Source organism: Mobula hypostoma, chromosome 25 (assembly GCF_963921235.1).
Source record: "Mobula hypostoma chromosome 25, sMobHyp1.1, whole genome shotgun sequence".
NCBI classification, from domain to species: Eukaryota; Metazoa; Chordata; class Chondrichthyes; order Myliobatiformes; family Myliobatidae; genus Mobula; species Mobula hypostoma.
Window position 1 is genome coordinate 19963394 of NC_086121.1, and position 18978 is coordinate 19982371.

Sequence of the window (18978 nt, forward strand, 5' to 3'; positions counted from 1 at the left end):
AATGCAGTTTTTTGCAGGCTTGAACAGAGAATTTACCTAGCCTTGATACACCTAGATAGGATGCTTTCTGTGGCGCATCTGTTAAAATTCGTCAGGGTTATTGGGAACATGTCAAATTTCCTTAGCCTTATGAGGAAGTAGAGGCACTGGTGCATTTTCTTTGCCTTTTTCCCTTGTCAGAAATTTGATAATTAGGAGACACCGACTTAAGTTAGGATTCAAGAAGAGTTGAAGAAAATAGTTTTCACCCAAAAAATGATGACCGGTTGGAGCTCCAAGCTTGGTTAAGTTGTAAAGGCCACAACCTTCAACAATTCAAAAAAGTACCTATATGATCAGGATTCCACAATTGAATTTTCGAATTAAATAAACTTGTTTTCTCTGAGCAGTGGAAACAACAAAAATCATAAATTGGACACTTTTTTATAATAAAAGCAAATACTTGTTTCCCAATAAACGTAAATATTTGAACTAGGAAGAGCATTATTGGTGAGGTGAATAGGATTTTTTTAAACTATTATTTTTGTTTATCCACTTACACCCTTAAATTATCACCCCATTATGTATTTGCTTTTTCAGTTATAGAGAGAGTGATGGCAGATACAGCAATTCGGCAGTAGTTAATGAAAGAAGCTTGCTAAAACCAGCAAGGAAAAACTTATTTTCTTACTCCACCCAATTTATCCTAAAGGGAATGATGTGAAGTCACAGGAATTTAAGAAACCAGACAGGTAGGAGGGCAATAAATTAACAAAATAATTAGAAAGTTTTTCTTAATGAAAATGAGAGAGGGAATCAGTTTTGTAGCTGACTACTGCTCACATTGACTCTACTTAACCACCTTTTTCATTCCTTGACTCTCCAGTAGTTGCTGTCTCAGTTTTGATTAACATACCTGTGACATGTGCTTGGGATATCCCCTCTCTCCACCAGAAGGTCAAGGGATTGCTGATGGTTTTCTGACTCAACTCTGGGGTCAGACAGTAAATAGCAACAGGAGATCCTTTCAATGGGATGAAAACTTCAACTGAAAGGCAAGTTGAGACACCTGAATGTATATTGCAATACATTTCAATAATTCCACAATTTCCCAATGTTTATCTTTCTTGAAGGGGATCCAAGGGCACTTTCCAATATATTGAAATGAATGGGAGAAAGCACGTCCACTACCTGATTTAATTGAGTGAGAAACGTTCATTGTTTTGAAAACGCTTAGCTTTTATGTATTTTCTCTACTATCTTTTGAATAGCTGGGACCATTGCCTTTGAATTTAGGGCCAGATTTCAGGAATGATAAATTGATCAATCATGGTGGGATTCTTTACCTTGTGTCTTATTCCTGCACTAACTGCAATCAATAGTCAAAAAAGCCTTGCAACCTAACGCAACCCAATACTCTAACCTCTATGCTCCTGCTGGTTTCCTATATTACATTAGTGAAATAATTCTTTAGCTTCAGGATTTGGACATCGGGTTAGAGTAGAGTAAGGGTTACACCATTAGCATTGAGGTTTGGTGTATTAGAAACTGAAGGAAGTCATTCAGCCTTTTTTAGTTGTTTTGTTTTAGGTTGATAAGGATAATTTTGGGATTAGAGAGGGGAGTTAGGGGCGGGTTAGGGTTTAGGGACATGGATATTGGGGAATTAGAGGTCAGTCCAGAATCAGGGCCTCCATTCTGCATTTGAAGGCCAGCGACCTGGACGAGTGATAAAGGACGCTGTGATCAGATGTCAGGTTGGCAGACCAGTAGCCCCTCTCCATGTCAGTGAGTCATTAGCAGGTTCTGGGATCAAAGTTCCACATGGAAGAAACTGCAAGTGATGGTGACATGACACTACAGCAAAATTAGGCTATTCAGTCTATCAAGTCAGCGAGACTGGATTTCATGGCTTGGTGATTGGGGTCCCAGTCAGCAGAGAGTCCAGCATTTGAGGCCTGGAGTTCAAGGTGCTCATTGGTCATCATTAATGAGTCTTGGAGTCAATACCAAAGATCAAAGCCTGAAGGTCAATCGGATGTCTGGAAGTCAAGGCCCAGTAGCCAGAGCCCTGGGTCTGTGGGTCACTAGGAAGCTGAAGTCCAATTTTGGCAAATCTGCAAGTCCAATAGAGGCTGGAGATGGCCTGTCCTGGTGTTGAGAGGACTGTGTGTGTGTGTGTGTGTGTGTGTGTGTGTGTCAGAGGTAGGAAGGAATGGGGCTTGTTTTGCTGTTGTTGCTTTGTTGCCTTCTGTGTTTAGCTGTCTGTGGAACTTGTTGTCACTGGCAGCTGTGAGTCCCAATTCTTTATGTATATTTAAGGCAGAGGTTGATAGATTTTTGATTGGTCAGTGAATGAAGTGATACAGGGAGAAGACAGGAGATTGGGGCTAAGAGGGAAAATGGAACAGTCTTGATGAAATGGTGGAGCAGACTCGATGCACCGAATGGCCTAATTCTGTTCCTAAATTCTATGGTCTTATTATTTATTATGTGTTCTGTGTCCTGCCGAGCATTGTGGGTATGCTATGCTGGCACTGAAAAGCGTGGCGACACTTGTCAACAAGGTAGTTAGGTTGTGATGATTGTTACTTCAAACAGTGCATTTCACTATTTGCTTCAATGTACTTGCGATAAATAAATCTGAATTTGAATCTTTGGGCCTCGAATGAAATGTCTATTTTTTTCCCCATTCCATAAACCATAATTCCTCAACTTATTTCCTCTTCCACTCCAGTTATAATTCCTATCTGCATGGTTTCTAATCAGTTCAATAACAATCATAACCCGGCCTGAAATGTCAACCGTTTATTCCTCTGCATAGATGTTGCCTGACCTGCTGAGTCCCTCCATCATTTTGTATGCGTTATTCTGGATTTCCAGCATCTGCAGAATCTTTCATGTTGATAACAGGCGCATATATTTTTCCTCATGTTGTTTAACAACTACCTTAAATTGTTCTCCTCTGATTACTCAGCCTTCTAATAGAATAAAATCAAAATCTCCATGATTTTGGATATCTCTGGTCTCAAACTTCTAAGGAAAACAAATGAAATATTCCTTCTACCTCAATGTCACTCAAATCTTTCATATGTGTATTTTTTCTAGCAGCTCTTCTTTCCACCCATTCTAAGGCTAATAGATGAAATTGTGTAGTTTGTATTTTACAAATGTTCAATGTAACTTTACCTGCAGACATTGTCCATATGTCCATATGTTGATTTCCATAAATTTGTTCAATTAAATACTATTAGAAAAACACTAGCTTCAGTTGTGTTCATTTTTTTAAATAGTGCTGAATTTAACATATATTTGGAAATCTATGTACCTAACATCAATCACAATCCTGCTTAAGTATGCCCTGTTACACCACTGAAGTTCTCAATTGATTATTTATTTACACTTGTTTTCTACTCACATTATTTTGGCGTTATTTTTCCCTTAGAGTTCCTTAACACTGAGATGAGATTGACTGGTCTATCCTTACCTTTGCTGCACCTTTTTTGAAAAGAGATTTGCAGTTCCCCTATCTGTAGGTACGCTCATAAAGGATTCAAAGGATGTAACCAGACCTGTAATCGCCACCTTGACTTCACCTTGCCACTTGCCATCTATGTGTTGGGCCCAGGGAAGATTCTCTGAGACATTGACCTTCAGGAACTTGAAGCTGTTCACCATTTCCATCATTGATCCTTAAAGGGGCCTGGTGTGTGTAGCTCACAAGACTTATCCACACATTTTATGTGCATTCAAGTAGATCTGCATTTACAGTATATATGTTCAAAATTCAACTTCTTTTGCCTTGCATTTACCACTGTTTCATCCCTTCTGTTTCTGAACTGCTCTGATGAATTATTGACAATCCATATCATTAATTCGGTTTCTTCCTCGACAAATTCTTACTCCTTGTTCTCATGTTGTTTTGTCCCTCTAAAAGCTCTTTGCACTTTGCAATTCTTTATATAATGTAATCTCTTGTGAACCAAGCTTTAACAGTTAAGTTAAACTCCCACAATCTTGGTTAATATCTCTTCAGTTTCAAGGACAGAACTCTGCCGAGGAAGAATCTGTTTATCTCGCAATTGTGTTTTCTTACCACAAAACTGAACACATTTCTTCGGGATTAGTTTAGAATTATCATTTAGCGGTCATATTGAAGTATTCAGATTGTATTTAAAACCACTATTGACCCAGCAACATTAAATCCACTGAAAAAAATAAACCCTATAACTTCCTACATTATAAATTTTGAGCATAAAACTAATAAAGGAACTAAGTAGGTCAGGCAGTATCCATGGAGGCAAAGAACGAATCAACATTTCAGTCAAAACTCTGCATCTGGACTGAAAGTGCAGAGGAGATAGAATATATAAGTTATAACAAGCTGAAAAAGAAAGGCAAGACAGTGTCTGGCAGGTGATAGGTGGAACCAGGCAAGGAAAAAGATGGCAGCTGGGAGCTGGATGTGAGGATGGGTGATAGAATTAGGAGACAGAGGCATGTGGATCGTAGGTAAAGAGAAATAATGAGAGACATTAAGAAAAAATTCAACTCCCCTTCCCATTTCCACATTGACCTGTCAGTCCTCGACCTTCTCCATTGCCAGGATGAGGCCAACCACAAATTAGAAGAACAGTACCTCATATTCTCCCTGAGAAATCTGTAATCCAGTGATATGAACATTGAATTTTCTAACTTTGTTTAATCCGCACTCCCTGTGGTCCTTTCTCCTGTTTCCCCACCCACCTCTGTCACCTGGTTCCATTCCTCTTCCCCACCTATTTCCATCTGCCTATCACCCAACACTGCACCCTCTGATTCTGCTGTCTCTTTCTTCAACTAGTTTCATCTGCCCCTCATCATTTTGTCATCTGCAGCGTATTGTTTCCAGTTCACTTTCCAGCCCGTCTCCACCCCCAGCCTCCCCGCACCAGGCTCCATCTACCACTTTTTTATATTTTATTTCTCTTTCTTTATCTGTCTCTTCCTTTTGCTCATCAATCACTAACTCTTGACTTGACCCCTCCCCTTCCTTCACTGGCTGCGTGTGCCCATCATCTCATCTGGTTCCACTTGTTGCCTGCCATCCTCTGCCTCACCACCCCCTCTCAGCTCTATATTCTGGCTATCTCTTCTATAAACACTTGACCCAAACCTTCGACAATTCCTTTGCCTCCAAAGATTCTGCCTGAACCTGCTGAGTTCCCTCAGAAGCTTGATTTTTGCTCCAGATTCCATCATCTACAGCATTTTTGTGTCATCTTATAAACCTTGAATATTCGCATAGGTTGTAATGACACCCACGTCAAAGTGATGTAACTTACCTGTCTCTCCCTCTCTTCCAAAAACTCGATGAATACGGTCTGTGATTTCAGAAATTCTCGCTAGTGAATTTGTGAAACGATGGAATTGTTCACTCAGAGTTTTAACTGGCTTGTGATCATCTGTTTGGTCATTTTTGTTGAGTTGACAAGGTAAACCAGCAGAACACAGAGAGTCTCCTTTCAGATGGAGAAGGAAAGAAAAAAGGATAAAGTACTCAGAAAATATATGTGAAACAAAGAGGGCAAGTGAAGGATAGAAAGAAAAGATGAAAGCTTAATTATTATCAAATTGAGATACACTTTTAAAAAAGTGCTAATTTAAAGCTACCTTTGTTTATCATCACTAATTAATCTGTTTATTATCCAACACCTCGAGAACGAGGTGGCTGAACTTGAGGAGAAAGTAGCTGACTGATGTTGTAGAGAATTGGCAGCTGTGTTCCAGATATCCCTTTGGGAGATAGTGTGCACCTCAAGAGAGCCACGGGTTGAGACTCCAGAGCAGAGAGAAAGAAACGGGTGAGTTACTGTGGGAAGCAAACGCAGAGTAAGAGGTGCACACTGTGCATCCGGGGGCATCAACTCCAGAGTTGATCCATCAATCCTAAGTGTCCAACCGTTTTGAACACCTAGCGATGCTCGACAATGATTATGAAACCTCTGAGGTGGTAGGCAGGATGGAGGAGCCTCACAGGACCCTCTCTAGTCCTAAACCTAAACTTCGTGAAAAGGAAGTAGTGATAGTAGGGGACTCAGTTATTAGGGGGGGTTGAGAATCAGGTGTGTACTGACAAGGAGACTCATATGGTGTGGTGCCTACCAGGAGCACAAGTAGATCTCCCTAGATAAGCAGATAGGCTCCAGACCAGAGCTGGGTTGGATCCAGTAGTCATTGTCCACATCAGAACAAGTGACATAGCTAAGGGCAAGCTGTCAGTTCTGCAAGACAAATTTAAGGAGTTAGGTGGAAAGCTTTGGGGCAGAACTGACAAGGTGGTCTTCTCGAAAGTTCTGCCTGTGCCACGCGTCAGTCCAGCTAAGCTGGAGGAGATTAGAAGATTTAATGTGTGGCTCAAATCAATGTACAAGTTGCAGGGGCATAGGTTTATGGGACATTGGGGCGACTTTTGGGGCAGATGGAACCTGTACCGCTGGGACGGGTTGCATTTGGACTGGAGGGGCACGAATGTACTGCGTAGGTGTATGCTTTGGTTAGTTGAGGGCTGTTTAAACTAGGGAATGGTGATGGGGGCTGGTGGGGGAGGCAGGGAACAGGCCAGGCTCAACTGTTTAAACGCCTTAGTGGAAAATAACATATTCAGACATAAACCAATTATAGCCTTCAAAAATACAAAAAGGGGTCAGAATTGTATGAAAAACATCAGTAACAGACTTAAGAGTGGCCTGTATAAATGCAAGAAGTACTAAGAGCAAAATAAACGAGCTGGAATTATATGCAAGTACGTATAAGTATGATATAATAGCAATAACTGAAAACAGGCGGACCTCAAAGGATGGTGTTGAATATAGTATTATATACTTTACTTAGGGAAAAATAAGATTAGTGAAGATATGTAGGTGAGAATTGAAAACTATAAGGATAAGGGAATAACATTGGATGTATGTTATAGACCCTTACTGCTGATACTGATTTTAATGCACAACTCTAACAGAATATTAAAAAAGCAAGTTCTGAGGGTGATATTATAGTTATGGATGACTTTAATTTCCCAAATATTAAATGAGAGAACCCAGTGACTAATGGATTACAGGAAACTGAATTCATTGAGTTATTGAGTGATTGTTTTTTGACCCAGTATGTTAATGCACCAACAAGAGGGGAGGCCTGTCCAAGTTTGATATTCTCCAACAATCACATAGAATTTTGAGTACAGAGATTGTTGAGCCTTTAGGAACAAGTGATTGTAACATCATTGATCTCGAAGGTCTTTGGGAGAGTATATCAATAAAAACCAAAGCCATTAAATTGAATTTCAGAAAGGCAAATTTTGTGCAGAGTCGACAAAGACTTCAGAAGGTAAACTAGAAAGAACCACTTGATGTTGAGTCAGTTAAGGAACAATGGCATCGATTTAAAGAGATAATACATACAGTGCAGGAAATGTTCATACCCAGGGTCGGGAAAAGCAATAAAAACAATAGATCAACTACATGGCTGAACAAAGATATACATTAAAAATTATTGAAGAAAACAGTTATATAAGGAATACAGAAAAATAGTAATGTTGTTAACTGTAGGGCATATGAAAATATGAGAGCTTTAGTAAAGAGGGAAATTCAGATTGCCAGAAGGCAGGTCGAGAAGGATCTTGCTGATAATGCTAAGATTGACCGTAAGAGATTTTTTCAATAATTTAGTAGTAAAAGAAAATTTAAGGAGGTAGTTAAATGTATTAGGAATAATAGTGGGGTGTTAAATTATGTAGAAAAGGACTTGGATGAATACTCTTAACTTATATTTTGCTAAAAGTATTCACCTGCAAAGACATTAGCAATATGCCAGTAAGTGTAGAGAAAAATAAGGGTGTTTTAAGTGACTTAGAGATCGTAGAAAGCGAGATCCTGCTTCAGCTGAAAGTTAATAAATCTCCAGGACTAGACAACATATATCTAAGGGTACTTCAGAAGATCTGTGATAATATATACCATACAAATCCCTAAAATGTATTTTTCAAAAGTCATTAAAGTTTGGTGAAATCCCTAAGGACTGGTAATGGGCTAACCTTATCCTAATATATAATAAAGGTGACAACACTGACCTGATAACTGTAGACCAATAAGCTTAATGTGTATTTCAGGTAAGATGATGGAAACAATAATAAAGAATGAGATGGAAAAGCAGATAAGAACAAACACGTTAGCAGAAAGCCAGCATGGATCCAGAAAGTGAAATCATGAAAGTGAAATATGCTGGAGTTCTATGAAGAGACTACTAAAATTTATGACAACAATACAGCGGTTGATATCTACTTGGACTTCCAGAAGGCTTTTGACAAGGTACTTCACAGGAGGTTAAAAATCAAATTACTGGACATAGGAATTCAGGATAAGGTGTGCAAATGGGTGCAGAATTGGCCCAAAAACAGAAAACAAGTTACGGTGAAAGGATCAATCATTTTCACCATCGAAGATGCTAAAAGTTGGGTTCCGCAAGGATTGGTTTTGGAGACACTGCTGTTTCTAATTTACATTAATGATTTGGATAAGCACATAACAAATAAACTAGTAACGTTTGCTGTTGACACCAAGTTAGGGGGATGGGCTGATAACATTCAGGCAGCAGAATCAATGCAGTTGGATCTAAGCAAAATACAGATGTGGGCCAATAAATGACAGATGAAATTTAATGTAAGTAAATGTAAAGTAGTACATGTAGGAAGTAGAAATATTGGATATAAATATACAGTGGAGGGTCAAATTAGAATGTGCACTGTATGAGAAGGATTTGGGCATCCTGGTAAACTCATCACTATCAACATCAAAACAATGCATTATATGTCTTGATATATAATTAGGAAAGATGATTAATGTTGGGTTATATAATGCACTCAGTGGAGTTCATGTCTAGTGACATTCTTCTTAAGCTGTATAATGTGCTTGTGGGGCCACACCTTGAATGCTGTGTACAGTTTTGGTCACCATATTCTGTAAGGGATATGAAGGCACTGGAGAGAGTCTAGAAAAGGGTGACTAGACTCATTTCAGGACTGCAGGGTATGAGCTATGAAGGAATATTGAAATAATTAAATCATTTTAGCCTAAGTAGACGTAGAATGGGAGGAGACATGATAGAAGTGTTCAAAATCATTAAGGGTATAAGTAAGGCGGATGCCAGATGCTACTTCAAAATTAATCCATCATCAAGGACACGGGGCCATAGGTGGAGACTGGTTAACAGGAGATTTCAGACTGACATCAGGAAGCATTTCTTTACACAGCGAGTTGTGGACACATGGAACAAACTACCTAGTTGTGTAGTTGAGAGTGTTACCCTGGAGACTTCCAAATCTAAACTTGGTAGGTATTTAACACACTATGTGAATAGGATTTTGGCAAGCTTTGTTGGGCTGAATGGCCTGTTCTTGTCAAAAACTTTATAATCTTCTAATGTTGTGTTTAATCTGTAAGATTAATTTAACAGTTTAACTAACCTCTTACCCGCCTTAGGGATATCAGAAGACTTACAGTAATAATGATAAAACAACCACACATCTCTACAGTTGAAGGATGTCAATTCTGTTAATGGGATTCATTTAGGACAGTTTGAATTGAGTGACTGACAGCAGGAGAAAGAACATTAAACTCTGATGTATTCCAATCCCATTGTTGATTTGCACACCTCACAAAGAAACTTAATATTTGTACTTTTAAGATTCCATTTTCAAAAGCATCTATTGCTAAAAATGTGACTAAGCCAACAAAGGTGAATGTTAATCAGAAACTTACAGAAGGACAAACTTACATTCGGAGAAGGAAGACTGAGAATTCAGAGCGGGAGTGTGGAGGAAGCCTTTTTTGAATTATTTGGTTTTATTCATCGGCGTTGAGAGAGGCAGGACTGCGCAGGCGTGTGACGTCGGGGAGTGAAGCAAGGAAGATTTAAAAGAAACAGAGCCTTATACAGCGGGCAGCGGAGTGAGCTGAGAGCAGAGTGAAGGCTTAAGGGCTTTGGCTAAACAGGCTTAGGCGGAAACGGGCGAGGCGAAGAGGGTTTGGTTTTTTTTTCCCTGTTATTTGAGGAGAGAGGCAATATGAGTGTGAGGGCAGCTTGTTGTTCTCAGTGCCGGATGTGGGAGGTCGTGGAGTCTCCCAGCCTCCCGGACGTCCACATCTGCGCCAGGTGCGCCGAGATGCAGCTCCTAAGAGACCGCGTTAGGAAACTGGAGCTGCAGCTCGATGACCTTCGTCTTATCAGGGAGAGTGAGGAGTTGATAGAGAGGAGTTACAGGCAGGTGGTCACACCGGGGCCAAGGGAGGAAAAAAAGTGGGTCAAGGTTAGGAGGGGGAATGGGAAGATTCAGGTAATAGAGAGTACCCCTGTGGCTGTGGCTGTGCCCCTTGACAATAAGTACTCCTGTTTGAGTACTGTTGTGGGGGAAAGCATACCTGGGGGAAGCAACACTGGCCGTGCCTCCGGCACAGAGTCCGGCCCTGTAGCTAACAAGGGTAGGGAACGGAAGAGGAGGGCAGTAGTAATAGGGGACTCAATAGTTAGGGGGTCAGATAGACGAATCTGTGGACAAAGTCGGGAGACCCAGATGGTAGTTTGCCTCCCTGGTGCCATGGTCCGCGATGTTTCTGATCACCTCCAAGAGATCCTGAAGTGGGAGGGTGAGGAGCCAGAGGTCGTGGTACATATAGGTACCAATGACATAGGTAGGAAAAGAGGAGAGGTCCTGAAAGAAGAATATAGGGAGTTGAGAAAAAGGGCCGCAAAGGTAGTAATCTTGAGATTATTGCCTGTGCTACGCGACAGTGAGAGTAGGAATGCAATGAGATGTAGGATTAATGCATGGCTGAGGGATTGGAGCAAGGGGGCAGGGATTCGGGTTTTTGGATCATTGGGACGGCTATTGGCACAGGTATGACCTGTACAAAGGGGACAGGTTTCATTTGAATCCTAAGGGGAACAATATCCTGGCGGGGAGATTTGCGAGGGCTACTGAGGTGACTTTAAACTAGAATGGTTGGGGGGAGGGAATCAAATTAAGGAGACTAGGAGAGGGGAGGTTGATGTAGGGGAAAAGGAAGAAAAAGATAACACAGTTGTTTGCTCCATTTAGGATAAACAAAGAGTGTGAGGTGGAAAGTTTCTTAAATGCATCTATTTTAATGCTAGGAGCATTGTAAGAAAGGTGGATGAGCTTACAGCATGGATTGATACCAGGAAATATGATGTTGTAGCTAGTAGTGAAACGTGGTTGCAGGGCGGGTGTGATTGGCAACTAAATATTCCAGGATTTCGTTGCTTCAGGTGTGATAGAATGGGGGGGGCAAGAGGGGGAGGTGTTGCATTGTTTGTCAGAGAATATATAACAGCGGTGCTCTGTCAGGATAGATTAGTGGACTTGTCTCGGGAGGCTATTTGGGTGGAATTGAGGAATCGGAAAGGTGTTGTGATGCTTATAGGGGTGTATTATAGACCACCTAATGGGGACCGAGAACTGGAGGAGCAAATTTGTAAGGAGATAGCAGATATTTGTAGTAAGCACAAGGTTGTGATTGTGGGAGATTTTAATTTTCCAAACATAGAATGGAAAGCCCATTCTGTAAAAGGGCTGGATGGTTTGGAGTTTGTCAAATGTGTGCAAGATAGTTTTTTAGAGCAATACATAGAGGTACCAACTAGAGAAGGGGCAGTGTTGGATCTCCTGTTAGGGAATGAGACAGGGCAGGTGACAGAGGTATGTGTTGGGGAGCACTTCGGGTCGAGTGATCACAATACCACTAGTTTCAGTGTAATTATGGAGAAGGATAGGACTGGACCTAGGATTGAGATTTTTGATTGGAGAAAGGCTATCTTTGAGGAGATGCAAAAGGATTTACAAGGAGTGGATTGGGACAATTTGTTTTATGGGAAGGATGTAACAGAGAAATGGAAGTCATTTAAAGGTGAAATTTTGGGGGTTCAGAATCTTTATGTTCCTGTTAGGTTGAAAGGAAAAGTTAGAAGTTTGAGAGAGCCATGGTTTTCAAGAGATATTGGAAACGGTTCGGAAAAAGAGAGGGATCTTCAATAAGTATAGGCAACTTGGAGTTAATGAGGTACTCGAGGAATATAAAGAATGTAAAAAGAATCTTAAGAAAGAAATTAGAAAAGCTAAAAGAAAATACGAGGCTGCTTTGGCAAGTAAGGTGAAAATAAATCCAAAGGGTTTCTACAGTTATGTTAGTGGCAAAAAGATAGTGAGGGATAAAATTGGTCCCTTAGAGAATCAGAGTGGACAGCTATGTGCGGAGCCAAAAGAGATGGGGGAGATTTTGAACAATTTCTTTTCTTCGGTATTCACTAAGGAGGAGGATATTGAATTGTGTAAGGTAAAGGAAACAAGAAGGGTAGTTATGGAAAGTATGGCAATTAAAGAAGAGGAAGTACTGGCACTTTTAAGGAATATAAAAGTGGTTAAGTCTCCGGGTCTGTACAAGATATTCCCTAGGACTTTGAGGGAAGTTAGTGTAGAAATAGCAGGGGCTCTGACAGAAATATTTCAAATGTCATTAGAAACGGGGATGGTGCCGGAGGGTTGGCATATTGCTCATGTGGTTCCATTGTTTAAAAAGGGTTCTAAGAGCAAACCTGGCAATTATCTGTCTGTGAGTTTGACATCAGTGGTGGGTAAATTGATGGAAAGTATTCTTAGAGGTGGTATATATAATTATTTAGATAGACAGGGTCTGATTAGGAACAGTCAACATGGATTTGTGCGTGGAAGGTCATGTTTGACAAATCTTATTGAATTTTTTGATGAAGTTACTAAGAAAGTTGACGAGGGTAAAGTGGTGGATGTTGCCTATATGGACTTCAGTAAGGCCTTTGACAAGGTTCCACACAGAAGGTTAGTTAGGAAGGTTCAATCGTTAGGCATTAATATGGAAGTAGTAAAATAGATTCAGCAGTGGCTAGATGGGAGACGCCAGAGAGTAGTGGTGGATAACTGTGTGTCAGATTGGAGGACGGTGTGTAGCGGTGTGCCTCAGGGATCTGTACTGGGTCCAATGTTGTTTGTCATATATATTAATGATCTGGATGATGGGGTGGTAAATTGGATTAGTAAGTATGCAGATGATACTAAGATAGGTGGTGTTGTGGATGATGAGGTAAGTTTTCAAAGCTTGCAGAGAGATTTAGGACAGTTAGAAGAGTGGGCTAAAAGATGGCAGATGGAGTTTAACGCTGAAATATGTGAGGTGCTACATTTTGGTAGGACTAATCAAAGTAGGACATACACAGTAAATGGTAGGGCATTGAAGAATGCTGTACAACAGAGGGATCTAGGAATAATGGTGCATAGTTCCCTGAAGGTGGAATCTCATGTGGATAGGCTGAAGAAAGCTTTTGGTATGCTGGCCTTTATTAATCAGACCATTGAGTATAGGAGTTGGGATGTAACGTTGAAAATGTATAAGGCATTGGTAAGGCCAAATTTGGAGTATTGTGTACAGTTCTGGTCACTGAATTATAGGAAAGTTATCAATAAAATTGAGAGTACAGAGGAGGTTTACTAAAATGTTGCCTGGGTTTCATCTCCTAAGTTACAGAGAAACGTTGAACAAGTTAGGTCTTTATTCTTTGGAACGTAGAAGGTTGAGGGGGGACTTGATAGAGATGTTTAAAATTATGGGGGGGATTGATAGAGTTGACGTGGTTAGGCTTTTTCCATTGAGAGTGGGGAAGATTCAAACAAGGGGACATGAGTTGAGAGTTAAAGGACAAAAGTTTAGGGGTAACATGAGGGGGAACTTCTCTATTCAGAGAGTGGTAACTGTGTGGAATTAGCTTCCAGCAGAAGTGGTTGAGGCAGGTACGATGTTGTCGTTTAAAGTTAAATGGGATAGATATATGGACAGGAAGGGAATGGAGGGTTATGGGCTGAGTGCAGGTCAGTGGGACTAGGTGAGAGTAAGAGTTCGGCACAGACTAGAAGGGCCAGGATGGCCTGTTTCCGTGCTGTAATTGTTATATGGTTATAAAATAATTTTTTTAATAAGTGCTTTGAATTACATTTCTTGAAGCCTAGTTAAATGTTGTATTTGTTTATATGCTGAGAAGCTACTATTGAAGTTATTTGTTGTGTTATATACACCACTGATTAGCATTATTCACGGAAATGTTTGGTTTTTTGTTACTTAGTAGATATAGTTTTGCATAAACATTAAGACCTATTGGTTTTAATCACTTTGGACAAATTCAAGATTGCCTCTAAGTTTCCTATATCTATTCTGAATTCTTCTCGGATGCCAAGAGATCGTTCACAGGTTCCAGTTAAAGTGGACTTCAGGGCTGCCCATAAGTTATGGTTACTTTAAATCGGGGTACCAAATTTTTTTTATGCAATTGCCCCCTACCATTACCTGAGGGATCTGGGGACCTCAGGTTGGGAACCCCTGCTCTAGATACACTCTGGCAGTGAGTTAGCAAGTTGTAATGTGACATGCCATCTGATTTCTCTGATTTCCCATCTGAGAAATTGGACATTGATCTTGCAATGATGCATCCATTGATGCTGTTACTTTGGGTCCAGATTGATAGAGATAATTGGGTGGATTATCTGGTGGTCATTCCAGCACTGATTGGCACCAGCCTTGGTACCATCTACGCCGAGATATTTTTGCGATCGCTTAATTAGACTGAAAGTATCGTGATGCAGAAATGCACCTGTTCTAATGATAAAACAGGATTTTCAGCATAATAAGACTGCTCCAACATTTTGTCAAAAGGAGGGCCCCAATGGAGTTCTCGTTCCCCACTATTTTTTTTTTGCCAATCATGCCTTTCCAGAGGGCTGCATCTCTTTCCAATGTCACCCAAGAAGATCAGTTGTCTCCCTCTGAGATGGGGGACCAAGATGCTTTCATGTGTGGCGTGTAGAAGTTCCACTTTGCTTTGTCAGAGGTTTCCAGGATCGGGTCATGTGCACTTGACATTGAATTTTGGTTCTGTGGAAGAGTGGTCTGAAGGATCATGACCTTTGATAATTCCATGGGGAGTCACTGTGATTTTGGACTAACTCATTCTTGACTGCTAAGATCAGTGTGTAAGGGCAATCTTCTTCCTTCAATTTGCTCTTCTAAATGAAGGTACTGGCTTGTTCTTTAAAGTGACAGCCTCATGCTCAACATATTTCTGTTAGGGTGACAATGCCAATGTCAAAGTGTTTGAGTACCCATGCTAGGATTGTGGATCAGCATTCGGGTTTGTCATCACTGGGACTGTCCTTGAGGGCCCTAACTTTGCAAGTGCCAAACATCACACAACAGAGTAGAAGGTACCCATGTGTGTGCGTGTGGATGTTTTGTATCATGGAACACACCAGCACCATACAAGCTTCACAGAGCTGGGGCTCAATCCAGTGACAAGGGAGACAAAGATGACTAGAGACCAAACTATTGCATAGGTGGTATCTCACACATGGAACTACTATCTAGCAGGTTCACACTTGGAGCTCTTATCCACTATGTGCCTCTTGACCTCTCACCTACCCCCTTCCCACTCACCTTTTTACCACCTCTCCTGACCAAGCTCTGGTCTCTGGCTCTCATTCCTATCAGCATACCGAACTCCAGCTGCATACTTGACCCAAGTTCCCAACACTGGACTCTGGCACAGCTGGGCAACATTGTTTTTTTAAAAAAATTTTTAATTCAATTTTCAAACTTGATTACATAGAATAATATCAACCCTCCCCCCCCTTAACCCTTCCCCCCATAACATACCCCTACCGAAAAAAAGAAAAAACAGAAAAAAAAGGGAAGAAAGAAGAAAGAAAGAAAGACTGCCTGGATATTGGAAGGTCTCCACATGCTCCATGGGATTCGAAATAAATTTAATGTATGTATTTGTTTCTTTCCCCAAAGGACCAACATCTTTATCATCGGAGCACCTATATATACAATCCTATCTTTTGTAAATAAGGGTGCCAAATATTCAAAAATGTATCATATTTATTCCTTAAATTATAAGTAATTTTTTCGTGGAACACAGCTAAAGATTTCATTACTTAAATACGAATCCGATTTCCAAGTAACTGCAATAGCCTTTTTGGCTACTGCCAATGCAATTTTTATAAATTCTTTCTGATATTTATTCAATTTAAGTTTCCGTTTTATCCCTTCAATGTCACCTAATAAAAATAATATTGGGTTATGTGGAAGTTGTGCTCCAATAATTTGTTCCAATAAAACTCTTAAATTTATCCAAAAAGGTTGAATTTTGAAACAAGACCAAGTAGAATGTAAGAAAGTACCAATTTCTTGATTACACCGAAAACATTGATCAGATAAGTTTGGATTTAACCTACTGTATTTATTTTCTGCGGTGTAACATATAATTAATGTAAAAAATTATATTGTACTGAGTCGAACATTTATTGTATTTGTCAGACTGTCAAGAACTTGTAACCCTCCTAAGTCAAATTTCCATGTCAATTTTTCCAACGATATTCTTGACATCTTACCTTTCCAAAGAAATTTCCTCACACATTTATTTAACTCTTGAAAAACTTCTGCGGCAATTGTATTGGTAGTGTTTGAAATAGATACTGTAATCTACGAAATATATTCATTTTTACAGCATTAACTCTACCCACTAATGTTACTGGTAACATCATCCATTTGTCAAGATCTTCTTGAATTTTTTTCAATAGTGATAAGTAATTTAATTTATATAAATTCTTTATATCATTATCAACTCTTATACCTAAATACTTTATACCATTTATCGGCTATCTAAATTGAGTTGCTAATCGACATTGACTATAGTCTCCTTTAGTAAGGGGTAAAATTTCACTTTTATTCCAATTTATTTTATACCCCAATACTTTCCTATATTCTTCCAATCTAGAAGATAATTTACACAATGAATACAATGGGTTTGTTAAATAAATCAAAACATCATCAGCAAATAAATTAATCTTATATTCCTCCCAATTAACTCTAAAACCCTTAATATCTCAATCAATTCTAATTAATTCAGCTAATGGTTCTATCGCCAATACAAATAAAGCAGGTGATAACGGACAACCTTGTCTAGTTGACCTTCTTAACTGGAATGGTGTTGAAATTTGGCCATTTGTCACTACTTTAGCATCAGGATTAGTATTTAAGGTTTTAATCCAATTTATAAAAGGTACTCCTAACCCATATTTTTCTAATACTTTAAATAAAAAATCCCATTCCAATCTATGAAATGCTTTTTCTGCATCCAAAGCTACTGCCATACTCATTTCCTCCCTCTTTTGTGCCAAATGAATTATACTAAGTAACCAAGTTATATCATCTGCCGATTGTCTATTTTTAATAAATCCTGTTTGATCCATATGTATTAATTTTGGTAAATATTTAGATCATCTACTAGATAAAATCTTTGCTATTATTTTATAATCCGTATTCAACAAAGAACTAGGCCTATATGAGCAACACACATCAAAGTTGCTGGTGAACGCAGCAGGCCAAGCAGCATCTGTAGGAAGAGGTGCAGTCGATGTTTCAGGCCGAGACCCTTCGTCAGGCCTATATGATGCTGGTTTTAAAGGATCTCTATCTTTTTTTGGCAATACTATTAAAATCGCTGTCGAAAAAGATTCTGAAAGTTTGTGTGTTCTTTCCGCTTGATGTATTAACTTCATAAAAGGAGAATAAATCTTTAAACTTTTTGTAAAATTCAGGTGGAAAACCATCCTCTCCTGGAGATTTATTACTCTGAAGTGATCCTAAAGCTTCTTCAACCTTTTTTAATGTAAAACACATATCTAATCCCTTCTGTTCTTCCAAATTCAATTTTGGGAAAGTTATTTGTGATAAAAAATCTTTCTATCTCCTTAACATCATTTTGTGATTCCGATTGATATAATTCAGAGTAAAAACATTTAAAAGTTTCATTAATTTCTGAAGGTTTATAAGTAATTTTATTTGCACTTGTTCTAATTGCATTTATCGTTTTGAAAGCCTGTTCTGTTTTCAACTGCCAGGCAAGAATCTTGCGTGATCTCTCACCTAACTCATAATACCTCTGCTTAGTTCTCATAATTGCTTTTTTTGTTCGATATGTCTGAAGCATATTATATTGTAGCTTCTTAATGACAAGTTGTCTTCGTTTTTCTTCTGTCATATGTCTTTGAGGTACTTTTTCTAATCTTGTAATCTCTTTTTTCCAGTTGGTCTAGTTCTATCATATACTCCTTCTAAATTTTAGAAGTATAACTTACCTGACCCCTCAAATATGCTTTCATCACGTCCCATAATACAAATTTATCAACTGAATAAGCATTTGTATCCAAAAAAAATTGAATCTATTTTTTCATAAAATCACGAAAATCTTGACATTTTAATAATATTGAATTAAATCTCCATCTATAAGTCGATTCCTCCTTATTTGTCATTATTAAAGAATGATCTGACAATATTCTCGTTTTATATTCCATATTTTTCACTCTGTCCTGAATATTCGTTGATAGTAACAAAACATCTATCCTTGAGTAAGTTTTATGTCTGTTAGAATAGAATGATTAGTCTCTTTCTCTTGGGTTAATTCTTCTCCATATATCAATCAAATTTAAATCTTTCATCAATGATAAAGTTAATTTTACTACTTTTGATTTTGTAACAGCCTTGGTTGATCTATCTAAAACTGGGTCCAGACAAAAGTTAAAGTCTGCACTTATTAATATTTTATCATGAGCATCAGCCAAATTCAAAAAGGCTTCTTGTATAAAATTTGCATTATTTTCATTTGGTGCATAAATATTCATGAGAGTCCATAATTCCAAAAAAAGTTGGCAATGTATAATCACATATCTCCCCGCAGAATCAGTTATTACATTTTGTATTCTAATTGGTAACGTTTTGTTGACCAAAATTGCAACTCCCCTCGCTTTTGATTTAAATGAAGCTGCAATAACACTTCCCACCCAATCTCTCTCTAATTTCTGATGTTCTA